The following is an 18062-nucleotide window of genomic DNA, read 5'->3' as shown; positions in this document are numbered from 1 at the left end:
ACTGGGCAAAAATATTGATTCATCAATGCATTGCAATAATTTGTTTCTCAATTCAATATCGATTCATCAAATCCTATGAATCAATCAGCCCACCGGCCAGTGGTGGCGCTATGGGCAACACTCTAGTGAAAGCATTTAGCGCTGTCCAAGTCAAGACGTGCTTTACCAAAAGAGCAGCTGCACTCCGTTCAAGCCTGCACCACCAACGTTAAAAGCCGACGTTTGGGCTCATTTTGGATCAGCTGTTCAGTGTTATTGCGACACAGAATCAACACCGACATGAAATTTCTTTTATAACTTGAATTAATAGGAAGAAAGAAATATACTTTCTACTACTTACATGCACTTGCATGCACCTTAGAAATGTTAATAAAGTGCCTGTTTGTTACAGTTGTGTTTTTTATTCAACACATACAATATTGTACAGTTTGTTCTGCTAAATAAACCATGAGAGAAAACATGCTGGGGTCAATTTGTTCTTAAACATTGATAAAACTGCACACATTATTTAAAAATATACTCAGGTACTTTATTACTTGTGTATTTACTTATTAATGAATCGATATCGAAGCTAATAAATCAATATCGAATCGAAACCGAATCGAATTGTGAAATTCCTAAAAATACCCAGCCCTAACAGGTAGACTGAGGAAGAGAGAGAGACAGGTGAGACTGAGGAAGGCAGTGAGGTTTCTCTCAAAAGTCATTGGCTGCGTCCGAAATCGCGTACTTTCATACTATATAGTATGCGAAAAACAGTACGTGAGCAGAGTAGTATGTCCGAATTCATAGAATTCGAAAAACAGTATGCGAAAAGTACCCGGATGGCATACTACTTCTGGCGAGATTATGAAGTGTGCATACGATGGACACTTTACTATCCCATGATGCCACGGGAGAGAGGAGCTGGCGTTATATTTGAAAATGGCGGAAAACGGAGATGCAGCTGTTTTCAAGTGTAAGTACTTTAGAAACAACTTTTTGTTTATTTGTGGTTCAATTGTATTTGTTTAACATCATATAAGTAAACAACTGTCTTGTTAGAAGTTTATATGATGTTTATATAACGATTAATCTAGCGATTATTTTTTCGATGCATCGATTAATCTAACGATTAATTTTTCCTGTCCGATGCGGTTTTACGATTCGATTCGATTACCGATTATCTCCCCATGAATTGCCTAATAGCAATTTATACATGTTGATTTAATTATTTGAATGAAAAAACGAATTCCTTAACATTGCAATATATGTTTATTGCTCTTAAAATTCCAAAGTAAGACTATACAAGAGCAATGCATTCAATAAAACCTTGAAAACATTAAGTAGGCTACACACACGCGCGCACACACACACACACACACACACACACACACACACACACACACACACACACACAAATAAATAAGTATAAACCTACAACAAAGAAACATATTATACGATTTTTCTATGTATGCAACTCAGCCTACAGGCTATGACCATCGATTAAATATCAACAAGTTGGTTAATCAAATCCAGGGACACACTGCAAGCGTGAGCGTCTCGGCTGCGTGGCGTGTCCGTTTTTGTTTCGGCTCCCATGTTAACAGGTTGGCGTTTGCACACTGCCTGTGACGCGCGGAAAACGCATGCATGCTAGAAATAGAAGAGCGCCTATTTTTCACGTGTTGGGAGCGTCTACAGGCAAAATAGAATAGAAAAAGATGTTTATATATCATTTTGACACGAATACATATTATTAAATTACATTTTCATGTTTGAAAGTCTGTAGGTTTACATAAATGCAGATATAGGCCTAATTGTAATAATAAAAAACGTCAATTGTCGATTTTGAAATATTGCAACTGTCAATACAGAACGAAATACTCTGTAGCCTATTTTGCAGTCAATACCAGATATGTGGCTACTGCCGACGTTTTCTTTGCTGTATCAGTAGGTTATTTATGTTTAACATTAGGAATAGGGCTTCCCTCCGCATCAATAGCAGCAGCAGCGCCGCGTCAGACACGCTTCTAGTGTGCAAAGGCAGAGAAAATGCCACACAGCCCCGTGGCTGACCCGCAACAGAAACGCCACGCGCATCCGCGGCATGACAGTGAAAACAGTTACATGTGGAGTGCATTATGGGTGCCAATATTCCGTTTAAAACCGGAATAGTCCTGGGATGAAACTGCTCACTTAGAGGATGGATACCCTCTGTCACATCAGCGCGATTAGACAGTGAACATTTTAAATTTAAAACAGCTTATTATGTAGGTAGCCAATGTGTCCGATGCTTTCACTTGATGCAAACGTTTGTTTTTGTGATTAAAATACATCAAATATTACCAAAACATCTGTCTTCCTGTGTGCAGAAATTTGTTTATGTAGCCGTGACAACAAAACGCGTGCGCACACGGAGCAAGCGCTCTTAACACAGACACGCATGCCTGTGATGCTCCGTGCGTGCCTCGCGCCAACCCCATAGACTGGCCAACCCGCAAGCCTTGCACTTCTGAAAGTCTGAGGAGCCACTCGTGTTGCTACCATAGATATACATAATAAATAATATACTTAATTACATAATATACTTTATTATGTACATCTATGGTTGCTACTACTCTCCGGCGCCGCCATCTTTATTTTGAGTCTGACGAATCGACGCGCATATTTTGCGTCCACGTATTTTTTGTCCCAGCCCTAACGTGTATCTGAAAAATATGCTCTCTTACTCTGAATACGAGTGCTGGCACTGTAGAGAAAAACACACACACTCCAGACACCATTAAAATGTATTTGCCTTATTTTTGTGTATTTACCTTTCAAATGGATACGTAGGATACAAAGCTTAAAATAAAATCACAATTTTGCCGTACAGAGCGTAAAACACCACCAAAAGGAAAGGTATTAAAATGTTTTTTATTATAGTGTCATCACAAGGAAAGAAATTTAACTTCAGCAGCTTCGGTAAGGTAACTTTCACGGGTTTCAAAAAGATCTAAAGGGACTTTGATACTAGCAATCTCATTTATAGGGCATCACTTTATAATAGTTCAATAACGTTAAAGTTATATGTTTCTTTTAAAGCGTGTACAAGATGAAGACTTTACGATCTCGGTAATTTTTGGATTTACACTTGAAGTAAATAATTCGTAAAACATGAAGCTCAAATATGTGATAGGTATCTATAATTTCAAATGTTTGGCACACAAATTCACACTCAGCCTAAGCCATTGTGCCAGTGGTTGGTGGGTGTCGCCTCTAGGGACCACTGTAGCTCCATTAATAGAGAGACGCACACACATTTATTTCTGAGGTAATATTTAAAAGCTAAATACATTATAATACTTGCATTATTTGAGAAATTCCGCACAAGCTCTCGACGTAGGCGTGACCTGCGAGGACCTGACCGACGCCTCCTCTGGATTGTGAGCTCGAACGATGTAAAAAAGCAGATAAAAGCGAAGCAGATCTAAAAACGTCGCTCGCGAATGTGTGCAGTCGGTGGAATGGGCTCTTTAAATCTCTGCGCTGTCATGACGGCGTCTATCACGTGACAATTTCATCATGGCGCATGTAGCTAGTACGTCCGACTTCATTCATACTACCCGTATTCATACTATATAGAACATACTTTTTTAACGGTCGCGAAGTACGTTCTAATTCAAATGTAGTACCTACTCACATAGTACGCGATTTCGGACGCACCCATTGTCTATTCTGAGAAAGCGTTTGGCTGGCTGTCACCATAGTAACCACCTAGTCCACACCTGCCCATTCAAAAGCATGCCAGCATTTTGATTTCTCAACTCTTACTGCTGGACTACAAACAAAACAGGAAACATTTTATCAAGTCAAAGGGCACTTCATGGTGGAAGGCCACAAAAAACATATATCCTATTGTAATCAATGATAGGATAGTAGTCTATAGTTGGTGTCGGATTTCACACAAACAGTATTTTTTCCCCTACTCCCTATCATTTCCTGCCCTCTCTTTGAATGATGTATAGCACTGAGAATAAGAAGTGAATTAAAAGGCAAAGAACAGATAATGTATAGAGCCACACTGTACAGTGTTTCCCACAGATTTGAAAGCAATTTGTGGTGGTGGCATTTGTTCTATGGGATGTGGGTGTGTGTGGGATATTAACGTTTTAAAATTTCACATTTAAAGAAATCTAGTATTTGACCATGCCTAAACATGTACAAAAATGTAAAACCTACAAATAAGTAAGCAGTTATGATCTGCAATACTTTGAGCAACTAGACTATTATTTATTAAAGAGCTATACAGGCACTTAGTGGGTAAAGGTATTACAAATGAAAAATAGAATTTTTCCAGCCACAAAATGACTCTAATTTGCCTCTTTGCATTGGAATTCTTTATTTTACCTTATTTACTACACTAATTGTAATAGAAATAATAGAAATGTTAGAAGAAAAATATTTTAAGTGATCATGGACCACAATTATTGCACAAACAGTAGTACCAAAAGGTCTCAAAAGGACCTCAAAATATTCAATAAATATTACTAAACTAAAATATAGAACATTTATTTAATTGAAAAATAGTTAAGGTGTACAGTGACATTTGACCATGAGAGTAAGGAATACCTCAGGGCTAAATACAAGAAGAGTATAACATTAATGTTAACAATGTTGCATCTCCATCGATCTTCATAAAAAAATTATGCTGTAAATGTGGTTGTAAATGTAATAATCAATGCACACTATGCTGTACTGTTAACCAAACATTTGCTGCAAATACCTGTATAGTGAAGCTGTTGTCTATTCAAATGTAATGACTGACACAGCGCTGGTTTGAACTATTGAGAGCGCCATGATCATGTGACCGCGTTTCGCCGCGAGTGGAACGCATGTCGCAACTGTTATTCAACGGCTCTGGTTTTGAGTGAGTGAGTGAGTGAGTGAGTGAGTGAGTGAGTGAGTGAGTGAGTGAGTGAGTGAGTGAGTGAGTGAGTGAGTGAGTGAGTGAGTGAGTGAGTGAGATAGAGGGAGGGAGGGCAGGAAAAGGAAATCTAGCTGAGCAAATACGTTGCGTGCGTGTTTTAAGTAGCGCTAAAAAGAAAATTACACAACGCAATATGTGGCGGCTGGTGTTGATTCTGTGGAGCCCCGCCACAGATTAGTCTATGTGTGGGAAACACTGCTGTATCATTAAGCAGACTGATCTTTCTCAAAGCCCTATGGCTGTTAAATGAGAAAATACAGGCGAGCACTAGCTGATGGTACTGTAGATTAGGTGAGTGAAAGGTGATCCATCTACTTGCTGAACCTGTGCTGTGCGGTTATGGTCAAATGCTTTTGCAATACTTTAATCCTTTACAGTCACGCTAACAAAGCTTTGTTGACACAGACTCTGGAGAAAGAGGGGGAAAAGACAGACAAAACAAAGTACAAGACAAAACAAAATAGGGAGAGGAAGAATGAGAGAGGGAGAAAGAGGGCAATAATACAAGGAAACAGTTAGTGATCCATATTTAGTGAGCAAGAAGCGTTACTGTCTGCATCAATAACCTTTCAGCAGTGCCTGTCGTTAGTATGAGGGGATTTGAATACATAAAGCTGCACTAAACACAGTTACTGAATAAGCACAAGCACAAGAAAAGAAACGGTTTGTAACAGAGACAAGGGGTGTCCATGGTTAACCAATTGACCGATTAACCGTTAAAAATTGCGTAACCGAGTGAAACATTTTACTCGGTTAAGTGGCGTCAATGACGTGCTTTGAATTTAGTTGTAATATATGTTTGCACCCCTAGAGACCGCAAGAGCTCTGCCAGACATTTGTAATATCCACAAGAAGAAGTCATGACCAGCTTTCTAAGCGGGCAAAGAAAGCGTGGGAGCACTTTAAAAATGAGAGTGACGGGGCAAAATGCATGTATTGCAATGCAGTGCTAACCGCGTTTCTCAGGCTATAAGTTGCTCCGGAGTATGAGTCGCATCAGTCAAAATATGCGTCATGAAGAGGAAAATAACATACGTCGCACTGGACTATAAGTCGCATTAGGGCAGAAGCAGAGCGGGAGCCGCGCGCTGTACATAACGGAGCAGAAGAAAGAAAGTTTTAAGTGAGAAACTTGTGAATGACTAGAGAAAAGCAGACGTTACTTTAACTGTAATGAAGAAAACAAAAAAGCTAATCGCGGACTGAAAGCAAGATGGCCAGAGCTGAAGGGACGAGTCCAAAGATGCTTGAACTCTCTGCCGGGAGAGCCTCATCAGCCGCGCGAGTCAAAGGCTGTCTGTGTGAATCCTTCTCGGCTGCATATTTTACTACATGCCCTAATCATGCAGGCGCCCTCGCGGCCACTTGCATTGCTCGTGAACTGGAGCGCATCTCATCCTAATTTAACGAAACTCAGCGTACGCCTCGCAGACATGAAATAGATCTAAAGAAACTTGAAATGTCTTTTAAAAATTTAAAACGAAAAGAAATAGGCTACTCTCTGATTATGTAATCCATGATGTGCATTTCTCTCTATAGGCGCGTTCACTACGGAGATGGTGGTCGTCAAATTAATAAGCTAAAAATAACCCTGACGCACACTATGGTTAACCGAGTATTAACCGCTAAGGGCCTCGGTTAACGGTTAATGAAAAACTTGAAAACGTGCAGCCCTAACAGAGACAGAGCGTATTTAGGCCACGCCCACATACGTGTGGGGGGGGGGGGGCAATCCAACGCTCTCCATTAAGTTTTTATAAGCTGTCGATCCCAAAAAACGAGCGTTTAAGGAGACAAAAGTGCATACAGGTAGGGCTGGGCGATATGGCCCCCAAAAAAAATCCCCGATTTTTTCACTAAAAATTCGATTTACGATTTAAAACGATTTTTTCCCCCTCCTACTTAAAATCAATCTGCAGATGACAAAGAAATTGTTCAAAACAAGTTTTAACTTTATTTTGTTTTAAATATTTGCAGCTTGGTAGAAGTGCCTACCTGGGGTGCAAAACTTTCAGCATGTGAATAACCCCCGACTATTCCACAGTATAAATGGGCACCATTTATTTATCTTTTGCAATATACAGTATACATATCAAAGGTTTATGAATTGATATGCAGATAAAATTAACTTTTATTAACAACAGTAATGTGCAAAAAAAGTATAGGAAAAATTTAAATGTTATGCTCTTATTAAATATAGATTAGCATTGTTTTTCAATAGTCTCACACTCAACTGATCGACAGCTTCAGTGATTATTAAAGGAGCTCTTTACTTTACTGTAATTTAGTCACAATTTGAAGAAAAGTTTAGTTTTTCCTGAGACTGTGACTTCGTACTTTTCTCCATACATTAGGGAGTGGAAATCGCTAATAAATCAATAAGTGCTCTTCTGCTGGTTATAGTGGTGGGCATTTCATATCTTTTTTAAAATAAAAATGCTACAAAATGGATTACACATTTTAAAAAAATAAACTAAAAAAAACATTCCACTATTTCTTTCACAAGACCCCCTTTAAACTTTTAGTTTTACAAACCATCACATTAAAAATAACATTACAATCGGATATTTAGAGCTTTGAAGTGCTGGAAATAAGTGTGAAGCTCTTGAAAACCATTGGAAAGTGCTTGAATTTCGATCTCAAAAGGTTGTCCGAATCCTGAGATAAATAATGACAACAACAACATTAAATCCATGTGGTTTTACAGTAAATCATGGTGAATGTTGGTGATTTGTGACTGAAACCCCTGACCTTCGCTCAGCTCTGTTTGATCTGATATCTGTGGTTTATAACAGAATTGTGCGCCGACCGCTTCCACTAGATCACAGTAGCGATGGTGTGTTGATTTAAACGGTCTCTCACTGGATCACCAGCGCTGTGTATCGTGTCTGTCACGAGATTGGCCCGTGTGTGAGCTCGCGCTGCGTTCGTGTCAGCGCAGCTTTAAATGAGTATAGCGCCTAGCGCGGTTCCGTTCAGACTTCAAACACACTTTGCAGCGGGTATTGTTAACTGTTCTGTGAAAAACTGAACCAATTACGAATGACACTGTATGTTGACGCTATCCTTGTTGTTTGTGTGTACCTCTGTGGCAAACGCGCGCGGGGAGTGCTGAGCCATTACGGGAGCCCAGAGGGGAGCGTCGGCGGATTTTAAAGAGAAAACCGATTTTCATTCACAAAAATCGTCGTAAACTAAAAACTCGAATTAATCCATGAAATCGATTTATCGCCCAGCCCTACATACAGGCAATAAGACGTGAAGCTTTAGCAGGAAGAATGGGTCAATTTTGGGATCCTGAAACTCAGTATGCCTATGTGTGCAGTAAACATGTTGTCAAATACCCAAATGTCAGTTTTATATATTATATTTCCTGTCGCTGATTACCTTCTCCTCCAGTGGGCGTAGTTCTCAGTGTAATATAACAAGTCGTGCTGTGACTCAAGTGCCTGTATCCACTTTTGTGCTCAATAGCTTATAAAAATTTCAGGCTTTTTGTTCCTGGGTTTTTTTGTGTGCTTGTTTTCTGTACACCTTGTCACATATCAGCTTTTAGACATTGTTAGTTTTTTTTGTAATAATTCAGAAATGACAAGGAGGCTGTTTCCCGCAATAGAACGTCAATTTCTTTTGACCCGGTGGGCGTGGCTTTCAGATTATGACGCGTGTCGCTCTGTCTCTATGGGCAGTTCAAATGTCCAAATGAAGCATGTGCCCTCCGTCACTGATATAGAGTCAGGGTGCGGTTGCACATGGGCCAGCTGTCTCACATACCCAGGAGATGAGAAGCATCTGTCATTGTGCCGTTAGACACATGGTCATCAACTGGGTTTATTCTCCAGTCCTCCACTCATAAACATCATTCAACTCACACTATCTCTTGTGAATTGGGATACTGTTTTACATGATGTCCGATATGTGATTATGGAAGCAGTGGTGCTGCAAGTCACTTATTTTTCCCAGATAAAGACCACTGAGCGACTCACCAATGCTGCCTTGGCAACATAACATCCACTGAGGGGCATGTTTATTATTACAGAGGAACACAAGCACACTGCTCTGGGAATTATGATGTATTTATAATATTTAAATATTTCTTGAGCAGCAAATCATACTAGAATGATTAGAATGTATTTAACACATTAAATAAAGTACCTTACTTCACCTGTCAGGAAAAAAAAAAAGTTTCCAATCCAGGCTTAAATCATAAGGCGTGGCTGGTGTTTAAAGCATTAAGGCATAATATAACAGTATGGCCCTGTGTAATGCAGCTCTGAAATGTTTTGCATTGTGAAAACGCCATGTCTAAAAAATGTTTTTACTGGACTTGAATGGAATACAAGATTCCTTATGCTGAGGAGCTGAACAATAAGCAAAGGAGCTACTGTACAAACACAGAGTGTGATCGCGACAAACTACCACAAGTAATGTGTTTTCATACAATATTTATGGATTACAAATTATGATTCTGTATTATATCCATTATACATTGCATCCGTAAAGTATTCACAGCGTTTCACTAAATTTCCACATTTTATGTTACATCCTTATTCCAAAATGGATTAAATGCCTTATTTTCCTCAAAATTGTAAACATAATGATAATGTGAAAGAAGTTTGCTTGAAATCTTTGCAAATTTATTAAAAATTAAAATTAAAAATGAATATGTATTCATAGCCTCTCATGTCACTCAAAACTAGGGTTGAATACCGAAACCCGCGGGATGGGAAATAAAATCACTATTAAATCACACTATTGGTACGGGAGCGGATTTTTTTTTACCGGGAGTGGGCGGGACCAGTAATTGTACCGAATGTTACACTATGATACCATCTATGCAAATATGCTGTTTATATAAATTAACTATGTTTTAATTTTGATCTTAATTCAGCCACTGAAAGATTCAGAATGGTACCGTTTTAAAAGTACCGATTTGGCACCGGAATCATTAAAAACCCAAACGATACCCCAATCCAACTCAAAACTGAGCTTGATGCATCCTGTTTCCACTGATCATCCTTGAGATGTTTCTACAACTTGATTGGAGTCCACCCATGGTCATTTCAGTTGATTGGACATGATTTGGAAAGGCACACACATGTCTACCTAAGGTCCCACAGTTAACAGTGCATGTCAGAGCACAAACCCAGCCATGAAGTCCAAGGAATTGTCTGTAGACCTCTGAGACAGGATTGTATCGAGGCACAGATTTGGGAACGGGACAGAAAAAATTTCTGCAGCATTTAAGGTCCCAATGTGCACAGTGGCTTCCATAATCCGTAAATGGATGAAGTCTGGAACCATCAGGACTCTTCCTAGAGCTGGCTGCCCGCCCAAACTGAGCAATCGGGGGAGAAGGGCCTTAGTCAAGGAGGTGACCAAGAACCCGACGGTCACTCTGACAGAGCTCCACCGTTTCTCTTAGGGACGCTCCGATCCGATACTCAGATCGGGTATCGGCTCCGATCCTGCCATTTTTCCCGGATCGGGTATCGGTCAGAGGAGACCGATCCAAATCCAATATTGTGCATATGATATTCTGTGTTATTGTTAAGCCCCACAAAAATACTAAAAAGCACCATGAAGTTTTCATGCACTTTATTCCAAGTTTTCTGAAGCTGTTCCATAGTTTAATGTGAGGTAGAGATTAATATTTAAGTCATTAAATTCACATGAACGCTTCCCTCCGCTGCATCTTTCAGTCTCTCATCAGCTTTTAACTGTGACGACAACACACTGATTCAACATCCCTGCTATTACGCTTAAACCTGTAGATAAAATGGTTTTGCTTAAAGGGATGATGAATTGAGAAATCAACTTTCCCTTGAGCTTTTGATATAAAAAGACAAATATAAGATTATCCTGTGATACTTCCGTTTTAGTCAAAGAAAAGCTTTTATAGACACCAGGCCCAGAAATGGATTGTGTGCTTCATCCTTACGTCATCGCACAACAAAACACGCCTCTACAGAACGTGTAATTCAGTAGCCCCGCCCACCGACTCATGGAGGTGTTTGGATCACTAGCCAGCAGCAATAACAATGTGGAAGAAGATAGCAAGATATTGTGGAAGATCCTTCGGATCATAATATTAGGAATGTGTGATACTTTCTGTGATAATTTTTAATGAAGTTCCAGCTCACGTGGGGAGGAATGTTTGTGTGTTTGCTTCATTTCACCGCTAAATCGTTTGTAAACAAGCCTCAGGTGCTGGATTTGCAGACATAATGTTGTGCCTTCTATATTGGATCCGACAGGAATGGTGCAACAAACTTATGTGAGTAAAACATCTTTTTTATATGTAGTTATAGTAGTGTGCTTTCCAGATGGGCTACCAAAACGTACGCCTGTCGGCAGAAATGTTTTCTTGATCTGGTTGCGCACGTGTGTGTGTTTGTGCATGCGTGGTTTGCGCTTTTATCAACCGATCAAACCTGCGGGCCATGTAATACAGAAATAATATTCCAATCAATCGCGGGTGGATGAGAAATAAATCATGCTTGATAAAGACGTTTACGAGCCCTGTGGTCTCATGTGAACTGAACTGACAGGGGCATTGATATGACAGCAGAGCTGAAGCTCATTAAATATGCAAATCTTATCCAATCCTAGCTGTAGGTGTTTATTTCCAAGTCTCCAGTGCGGCACGCCCAGTGTAGAACCAGTGTAGAAAATAGCCTATTACTTATTAGTTATGATGTTTTTGAACGTAAAAACCACAGGAACGTCGTTAGTTGACCTCAAAAGTTATGAAAATAAAAAAGCCAGTTCATGACACCTTTAAAAAGGACTTTATCTTGCTGTAGTTTATTGCGGTTTCTAATTCATGTTACTCTCTCCCGGATATTTAGCTGTTAGATCCCAACACTGGACTAGAGATTGTTTTGTTCTTCACACACGGTAACTAAAATGTAAAACTGTTAAAAGAAAATGTTCAAACTATTGCATAGACGGTATATTACTTTACACATCAATATCTCTCCCTTCGTGTTTTGAACTTCAATGTGGATGGAGCGCTGAACGCTGTGAGACTGTTGCTTCAAGCACATCATCCTGTGCACAGGACGCGTTTTGTGCCGCACTGTATTGAAGCCTTTCAAATTATTATAATTTTGAGCAATGAAAGGTTGTTAATATCTTTCTTGTTCTGTCCTATCTATCTAAGTTGATGCCTCTTAAAAATATGGCTGTAAATTTAAAATAAATGTCTTTTAATTGTATAGTATTAATCTATAATCTAATATATTATTATTATTTACTTGTTTTTTGTGAATACATGACAAAGTCATGACTCATGGATGAAGGAGTAAGACTGACTCCTGTTTATTTTGAATGTCTACTAGTAAAGCTATTAATTCACTGGTGCACAATTATTGAATAAATAATTCACCACATTTGTGTCTGTTTGTAATTTTATTTTACAAAGTTAAGAAAGTAATGTTTAAGTCAAGCCTGGCTGATGCCTTTCACAAAAGAATGATCCCAGTCTCTTCCACACAGTGAGGCATACTGTTTAGGTAATAAAGCTTTTTTTTTTTATATACACTTTTTTATTTTAGTATCGGAATTGGTATCGGCCGATACTGATTCCCAGATATTGGGATCGTATCGGAGGCAAAAAATCATGATCGGAGCATCCCCAGTTTCTCTGTGGAGAGGGGAAAACCTCCAAGAAGTACAATCATGTCTGCAGCACTCCACCAGTCAGGCCTGTATGGTAGAGTGGCCAGAAATTATCTGATGAATCAAAGATTTAACTCTTTGGTCTGAATGGCAACCTCCTGTCTGGAGGACACCAGGCACCACTCATCACCTGGCCAATCCCATCCCTACAGTAAAGAGCGGTGGTGGCAGCATCATGCTGTGGGGATGTTTTTCAGTGACAGGAACTGGGAGACAGGTCAGGATTAAGGCAAAGATTAATGCAACAATGTACAGAGACATCCTTGATGAAAACCTGCTCCAGAGTGGGAGTGGCTATGGGGCAATCGAGCTCCCCATCCAACCTGATGGAGCTTGCGAGGTCCTGCAAAGAAGAATGGGAGAAACTGGCCAAAAATAGGTTTGCCAAGCTTATAGAATCATTCTCCAAAAGATTTGGATATAATTTGTGCCAAAGGTGCTTCAACAAAGTAGTAAGCAAAATAGGGCTGGGCGATGTGGCCTAAAAAAGAATCCCTGATTTTTTCACACACAAAAAAATCGATTTACGATGTCTTACGATGTTCGGTGTCTGTCACGAGATAAGCCCGTTTATAAGCTTGCGCTGCTTTCGTTTTCTGCGCAGCTCAAATGAGTACCCAGGGTAGCGTGGTTCTGCTCAGATTTAAAACACACTTTGAAGAGGAGTATTGTTAATTGTTCTGCGAAAAACCGAACCAATTACGAATGCCACTTTGTTGTAAGACACTGTCCTTGTTGTTTGTGCATCTCTATGGCAAATGTGCACGGGGAGGGCTGACCCATTACAGGAGCCCAAAGGGGAGCGTTGGCAGATATTAAAGAGAAATCCGATTTTCATTCACACAAATCGACATAAACTACACACTCGAGTTAATCGATTAAATCGATTTATCGCCCAGCCCTAAAGCAAAAGGTTTTTCTTTTAATGAATTAGCAAAAATTTCCAATAAACTTTTTTTCACATGGTCATTATGGGGTATTGTTTGTAGAATTGTGAGAAAAATAATGATTTTAATCCCTTATGGAATAAGGCTGTACAAAAAATACACTGTGAATACTTTCTGGTTGTCAGTGCTGTAAATAGTAAATATATAAATTATAAAGCCACATTTTGGTTAAGTTGTTGAGTTTTACTTTCACCATTGTGTTGTTTCCCAGCTAGCAGTAAACTAAACAACTGCGCTTCATTTGAGATATGTTTTCCACAACGGTTGTGAGAGCGGCTATGGCAGTTCATTGCACAGCAAGAGTTCACCATTGTAATGTTTTTAACTCTATAAGTTAACGTTTAACTTCACTACTACTCAGTCTCTATAGCGTTTGTGTCCTAAAGCCTCAGAATGCATTGCACAGCTGACATCACATTCCCAACATCACATTCCCATTCTCTATAAGTGCTTTTCAAACCTGTTCTGTGGACCCCAACCATTGCACATTTTGGATGTCTCCTTTATTATGGTGCATTCCAGACGAGGTTGGATGTTGGAATATCCCAAATTAAATGTCCCAATTCAGACCTCAGTGTGTTCCAATCAATCACACATTCATATGTTGACAATGTGATGTCGCCATGACACAAGGAGGCTTATCATATTTTGAGTTTAATTATGGCTATATTATAAAGAGATGACTTTTTACTCCAATACATTTCCCCATGCCCGCTCCAAGTATGTATTACACTTGCTTTCCAAACCGGTCTGGTCGGTCATGGATGATCCAGTCGGGTATAGACTTGGAAAAGCTGACAAGTCAGGTTTGCCACACTAACGTTAGCTCAGTGTTTCCCAAACGTTTTTATTTTGCGGCACACTATTTACTATGAAAACATCGGTAACACTTTACAATATGATTACTGCATCAGCAACTAATGAGCATTCTATATGATTAATAGATTAAGTAATATATGAATTGCTATTAATTAAATATGACATAATTAATTCCCTAATAACATAATTCATTAACTAATAACGCAAATTCATGTATTCAAAGCCATGCATTCCGACTCTCAGTTGTCTGTTTAATTACCATTAAACATAACAATTTGCAAATTATAGCATGACTTTACTTGTTGAGGCACATGACTATTAACTAATTGTTACGTAATATGTCATTGTGGTTATGGCTTTTGAATTACTTTTGAATTAGTTAATATTTTGCTCATTATCTGTTTGATGGAGCTAATGTTATGGAACATGTCTATTTTAAGTTTAACCCCTATACTGCGGTAAGGTGCTTTATTGTTTGTTGTGTGGGTGTGTCATATGAGGGAGACATCCTAAATGTGTCCCCAGTACAGGTTTGAGAAGCACTACTCTATAGGATTTAAAACCACATATGAATGCAGCACGAAACTGATTACAAATTACATTGATTTCATGTGATTTTTCTGCCGTTCACACTTGCAAAAGATAATCGGGTTTTAATCGGATATGCACAAGTTTGTCGCCACCTAATGGCGTACTACAGAGAAGAGTCTGCTATACAGTTAAATATCTTTTTGTGAACGGATTTAAATGAATCTGAATCAAACTCGCCATCACTAGTTACTGCAATCAAACAAATTATCGTCAAAACACATCCAAATAAATTCAGAGCAATTACATCCTCAAATGTGACCAAACTTAGTAATACATCAATGTGTGCATCTATCGCAAACGATGCATTTCTACTGTGAGAAGGCGAATAACTCCTATAACTAAATCTTAAATGGCTTCGACATTAATGCACAAACAATGTGTTGTTCTATTTTTCTTCGTTAAAAAAAAATAATGTGTCACAAAGGTGGGTATGTGTGCAGACCGCAGATCTTTGCAGGTTTTGTATCATGCAGTGAAGCAGAGATCAGCACACGGCCTTTAACGGGCTAACACACTGTAGCATGCTAGCCTCAAATTCAAATCAGCATATATTGTGTAATATTTTCCTCTTAAAAAGGCGAAACTACTGAATAAAAAAACGGACGTGTAGAGTAGATAAAAGCACGGTGGTGTGCATCACTGCCACTCATCCTACCTGTTTCCACAAAAGATTTTTATTCCAGAGAAGCTTGACATAACAGCGCTGAACATTAGCCAGCAACAGTGCTGCTGTAAACACAAACCAAACCCCGCTCAATCTGCGCATGCGCAGCCTCACTCCTCGGCAACGCTCGGGATGGAATCGAATATCAGCGTATGCATGGAATTCTGCATAATGGAATTTAAATTAAGAGTAGCCTATAATATAAAACGTTTTGTAAGGAAAAACGTTCCAAAGAGTACAACTGCTGTCAAAGTTCCATTGCTGTAAAATAAAATAATTATGTTGCACGTTTGCCTGAGAGAGTCCGTTTATCATTTAGAACCATTTGAAGCAATGAGTAAAAAAAAAAAAAAAAAAAAAAACAAGATTTTCTAAAATCAAGGATGAAGGTTGAACCTAGAAAGTAACCTAGATTGTTAAATGCCATTCTAAACATAGCCAATATGTCACAAACAGTCAGAAAAAAAGTAGCATATCATTTTGAATATGTAGTGTCATAAAGGTAAACCATGCATTCAGAAAATCTATATATTGTGTATAGAATACATGGATACTCCAGATAGGCCTATAGGAAGTCTTGAACAGTGCACTTCCTACTGAATGATATTATTTGTTCAATTAAATATAACAATATTTTGATATTGAAAGTGTAAAAATAATATATAAGCTGCAAAAACCATAATATGAAAGTTCTATTAAACTCTCCCAGGTGATGTTTCAACTTTTCTTCCTCTTTAAGAGTAGTTCCTCTGCCGTTTGTTTGGTTTCACAACATAGAAAGCTTTGATTTTACTTTCATAATCAACCAGATTTAACTGAAATTAACATTTTTTTTTTCCATTACTGCAAACTACAACAAGGAATTCAAGTTCTGAGCATTGTGACACCTTGTCATTTTCACACCACACATAATAACAATACATTTTTGTGAGCTTGCCTTTAAATAATGACTATTTCTGTTTGTCCAGGTTAAGATATTGCAGTCAAGAGTCCAACCTTCACATGTCATATAAACAGCACACCAGCAGATGTCATGCTTATTCATAAAACTGCATCCTTGCTGTAAGAAACAGTCTGAACACTCAAGTGATGATGTAACTGTTTATTATCTTCTTGGCATGCAACTACATGTCATGACCTTTAGATTCATCTCACCAGCTTGCCCTACATATCAGAGCAAAGCTTAGCCAAGAGACAAGAGCAATAACAAACAAACAACCAAAACGGTAAGAATCGACTGTGCGTTGGCTACATTTCTATTCTTTCTTGCATTGCCACAAGCAAAAGAGAAATCCTTGCCCGGTGATGTTTAAAAAGAAACAAATGCAATATAAATAATCTCTACTATTATTTCATCAAAAGATATTCCTGACTTTTAGAATCTTTCTCTCTGTGACCATAAATAGCCTCATATATCTGATTATACATCATAAAAATGTGCAGTATGTCCATCTAATGATGGCTCTGGTTGTATAAAATGACGGATGCCCATCTTCTATTCATTTACAATTGAATCGAACAATAGATTTGCAAAGAAAATGTCTAATACAGACGTAAAAATATCCAACACATCAGTTCGTTTTTGCAGTTGCGCACAGGACAAAAACAAGCATCATCACAACCAAACACGTCCTGCCCCATTATTACAGCTAAGCAAATTTTTAAAATTTAAATGCAAACAAAAATGACATTTCCAAGGGAAAAAAAACCTACAGAACTATGAATATAAAACAATAACAATCATAATCCTGATATTAATCCATAAGAGCAGACAGTGAGCGCTATAGGAAATGAGTAAAATGTAAGATACAGTGCAGGACACTCACAGCGCTGGGGTGTTGTGTGACACAACTACACAATCATACTTCCTTTGCCAAAGAAACTCTTTGCCAAAGGCAGCATGCATGATAGATACAGGGCTGAGCTGGGCAGATAAACGAGTCAAACATGTACTAATAAGGCTTTGCTGTGGTATATTTTTGACAGCTAGCGAGGAAATTAAAATGGAAACTCATATCTTTACCAACTCAGCGCCATTTTTTGAAGCTCTCTTATCAGCCAAACATAAAAAAATAAACCAAAAATAAAGGCAAATTACATGTACATTAAATCAGCGAGATGTTGCGCTTGCACACACTAGGACTCGTCCACTGAAAATGAACACATTTCTGCGTATATCAGCATTTTGCACACAAAAAATATGCCCCCCTGTCGAAAAACACTTCGACTGCAGAAGGCAAAATGAGATTCAATGACCAGGAAGATTTCGCTCCTCATTACTCATTTCAGTGGAAAAACACTAATATACCACATAAAGAAAACCGTGATTAACAGTCCTAATAATGCATTCATATTCATATTTTGTTCAGGCTTAACAAATACATGTGCACTTTCATTCACAAAATAT

General features: G+C 38.6%; 1 protein-coding gene across 2 annotated transcripts in view; it reads right to left on the bottom strand.

The window, feature by feature from the left end:
- LOC137062046 (rab GTPase-activating protein 1) overlaps window positions 1–15776 on the bottom strand; it is a 124037-nt gene extending 108261 nt beyond the window's left edge. For both annotated transcript variants that reach the window (XM_067432809.1, XM_067432810.1), the window contains exon 1: window positions 15647–15776. The gene's annotated coding sequence lies outside the window, so the exon portion shown is untranslated. The remainder of the gene's footprint in view (window positions 1–15646) is intronic.
- Window positions 15777–18062: the final 2286 nt, after the last annotated feature.

The sequence above is a fragment of the Pseudorasbora parva genome, chromosome 23 (assembly GCF_024679245.1).
Source record: "Pseudorasbora parva isolate DD20220531a chromosome 23, ASM2467924v1, whole genome shotgun sequence".
Taxonomy (NCBI): domain Eukaryota; kingdom Metazoa; phylum Chordata; class Actinopteri; order Cypriniformes; family Gobionidae; genus Pseudorasbora; species Pseudorasbora parva.
Note: the sequence above shows the minus strand (reverse complement) of the source record. Positions and strands in the feature narration are given on the sequence as shown.